Raw genomic sequence first — 3,779 nt, 5'->3', positions numbered from 1 at the left:
CTTGTGTATTTAACTTCAGATGATTCGGTGATCCAGTTTGCATCACCATATTCCTCAATTACTGCGGGATATTTATTATAATGCAAAGCATAGTTTTGGGTGTGTTTCAAATACCCCAAGACTCATTTCATTGCCATCCAATGAGTTTGATTGGGATTAATCGTGAATCGACTCAACTTGCTAATAGCATATGCTATATCTGGTCATGTACAATTCATAATATACATCAAACTTCTCAAAACTCGTGCATAGTCCAATTGTGAGTCACTTTTATCTTCATTCTTTTGAAGTGCAAAACTTACATCAATTGGAGTTTTTGCAATATTAAAATTTAAATACTTGAACTTATCAAGAATGGTTTCAATATAATGTGACTGTGATAATGCTAGACCTTATGGAGTTTTATGGATCCTAATTCCTAAGATTAAGTCAGCAACCCCTAAGTCTTTCATGTCAAATTTGCTAGTAAGCATACACTTAGTAGCATTTATATCGGAAATGTCTTTACTCATTATTAACATGTCATCAACATATAAACAAACAATGACTTCATGATTTGGAGTATTTTTAATGTAAACACATTTGTCACACTCATTAATCTTAAATCCATTTGCCAACATTGTTTGGTCAAATTTCGCATGCCATTGTTTAGGTGCTTGTTTAAGTCCATAAAGTGACTTAACAAGTTTGCACACTTTCCTTTTTTTACCTAGAACTATGAAACCCTCAGGTTGTTCCATGTAAATTTCTTCCTCCAATTCTCCATTTAAGAAAGCCGTCTTAACATCCATTTGATGAATTTCAAGATCATATACAACTGCAAGTGCCACTAACACCCGAATAGATGTTATTCTTGTTACCGGCGAGTATGTGTCAAAGTAATCAAGGCCTTCTTTTTGTCTATAACCTTTGACCACAAGTCTTGCCTTATATTTATCAATAGTGCCATCATCTTTCATTTTCCTTTTAAATATCCATTTTGATCCTAAAGGTTTATTTCCAGGAGGAAGATCAATCAATTCCCATGTATGGTTATTTAAAATTGATTGAATCTCACTATTGATTGCCTCTTTCCAAAATGGTGAATCAGAAGAAGACATTGCAGCTTTAAATGTTTGAGGCTCATTTTCAAGCAAAAATGTCACAAAATCTGGTCCAAAGAAAGTAGATATTCTTTGACATTTGTTACGCCTTGAATCCTCTTCGGTTGGTTTATTTTCCTTTGGTTCTACTCGTGGTCGTTTAGATCTTTCACTTGAGGACTCATATTTAGTTTTATACGGATAAATATTTTCAAAGAATTCAGCATTATCTGATTTAATTACCGTATTAACATTAATTTCAGGATTGTCCGATTTATGAACCAAAAATTGACAAGCTTTGCTGTTTGTAGCAGAGACAATAAAAACACAATCCACGGTCTTTGATCCGATTTTTACCCTTTTGGGCAAAGGAACTTGGACCTTTGCTAAACACCCCACACTTTGAAATATTTCAAGTTGGGTTTTCTTCCTTTCCATAGTTCATATGGAATAGTTTGTGTTTTGCTGTGGGGTACTCTGTTAAGTATTCGATTAGCTGTAAGGATAGCTTCCCCCCACAAGTTCTACGGTAAACCGGAACTTATTAATAAAGCATTCATCATTTCTTTTTATGTTCGGTTTTTCCTTTTCGCAATTTAATTTGATTATGGTGTGTAGGGGGCAGTAGTTTGATGAATAATTTTATATTCTAAACATATCATTTCAAAAGGAGATTCGTATTCTCCACCCCTATCACTTCTAATCATTTTTATCTTTTTATTCAATTGATTTTCCACTTCGTTCTTGTATTGCTTAAATTCATCAATTGCTTCATCCTTACTATTAAGCAAATATACATAACAATATCGAGTGCAATCGTCAATAAAAGTTATAAAATACTTCTTTCCACCACGAGTTGGTGTAGACTTCATATCACAAATGTCTGTGTGAATCAATTCTAAGGGACTAGAATTCCTTTCAATAGATTTATAATGATGCTTAGCATACTTAGATTCAACACATACTTGACATTTTGATTTATTGCAATCAAAGTTAGGCAATATATTTAAGTTAATCAGTTTTCGCAAGGTTTTATGATTGACATGTCCTAAACGTGAATGCCATAAATTATTTGACTCAAGTAAGTAAGAAGAAGCTTGACTTTATTATTATCAACAACCATTACATTTAGTTTGAAAAGACCCTTAGTGAGGTAGCCTTTTCCTAGATACATTTCATTCGTACTGACAACTACTTTGTCTAAAACTAGAACACACTTGAATCCATTCTTGATAAGAAGGCCGACAGACACCAAATTCTTTCGCATTTCTGGAACATGATACACTTTGTTCAGCGTCACCACCTTGCCTGATGTCATTTTCAGAAATACTTTCCCATATCCTTCAATCTTAGCAGTTGCAGAATTTCCCATATAGATCGTCGCATCAGGTGCTGCACGTGAATAAGTAGATAAGGCTTCTCAAACTACACACACATGCGAAGTAGCTCCCGAATCAAGCCACCATTCTTTGGGATTACCTACTAGGTTGCATTCTGATAGCATTGCACACATATCATCGATACCTTCTTTATTTTCCACCATATTGGCTTGTCCCTTTCTCTTTTCCTTTTTCGGAAGACGACAATCTGGAGCTTTGTGTCCAACTTTCCCACAATTATAACAATTGTCCTTGAACTTTTTCTTGTTCTGCTCCTGATTCTTTCCAAAAGGTTGCTTCCTTTTCTTATTCTTTGGAGCAGCATCTTCAACGATGTTCGCTCCCATAATTGTTGAATTTTCACGCGACTTCTTTTCTGCTGTTTTGTTATCTTCCTCAATCTTGAGACGAATCACAAGATCTTCCAACTTCATTTCCTTACGTTTGTGCTTTAGATAATTTTTGAAATCTCTCCACGAAGGAGGCAACTTTTCTATCATCGCAGCCACTTGAAATGCTTCATTAACTACCATACCTTCAGCAATAAGGTCATGAAAAATAAGTTGTAGTTCTTGAACTTGGGTTCTAACAGTTCTTCTATCTATCATTTTATAGTCTAGGAACTTAGCAACCACAAATGTTTTCAAGCATGCTTCTTCAGTCTTGTACTTCTTCTCAAGTGCATCCCACAATTCTTTAGAAGTTTTCACAACACTGTAGACATTGTACAAATCATCATCCAAAGCACTTAGGATGTAGCCCTTGCATAGAAAATCTGTCTGTGTCCATGCCTCAGTAATCATAAATTTTTCATTGGTCGGCATATCAGCAACGGGCACAGGAGGGTCTTAGTTTGTGAACTTCTGCATACCAAGAGTGGTAAGCCAAAAAAACACCCTTTGCTGCCATCCTTTGAAGTTGGCTCTTGAAAATTTTCTTGGTTTTTTTGCCGGTGGCACAGAAGTGCGGCTTGTTGCAGCAACAGTCGCAGAAGTAGTAGCAGTATCACTTGTCATTTCTTTTCACTGTCAAAATAGACAAACTGTCTTAATATTTCAGAATATCAGACCTTTTACAAAAAAAACAACGATGAAGTTTTTATACTCTTCAAATCGTTGTACAAATATGAACTTTAATATTCCAACAAAGTTTTTATACTCTTCAAGTCAGAATATTTATTTCATACGGAGTAGAAAACCACACAGGTTTTAGTCTCCAAAAACAGAAATAGTTTAATCAGAAAAACAAAAATAACAATAATTTCCTTAAGATTGTTAGTAAAGTGTATATTGTAAATATTAAAAACAGTAACAACAAC

The 3,779-nt window shown here is 34.6% G+C and overlaps 1 pseudogene; it reads right to left on the bottom strand.

Annotated features, from left to right (window-relative positions):
- Positions 1-1,574: 1,574 nt before the first annotated feature.
- Positions 1,575-3,522, bottom strand: LOC129881688 (uncharacterized; annotated as a pseudogene).
- Between the last annotated feature and the right edge of the window lie 257 nt (positions 3,523-3,779).

Source organism: Solanum dulcamara, chromosome 3 (genome assembly GCF_947179165.1).
Source record: "Solanum dulcamara chromosome 3, daSolDulc1.2, whole genome shotgun sequence".
NCBI classification, from domain to species: Eukaryota; Viridiplantae; Streptophyta; class Magnoliopsida; order Solanales; family Solanaceae; genus Solanum; species Solanum dulcamara.
The sequence above is the reverse complement of the archived record's forward strand: the minus strand, read 5'-3'. Positions and strand labels throughout refer to the sequence as shown.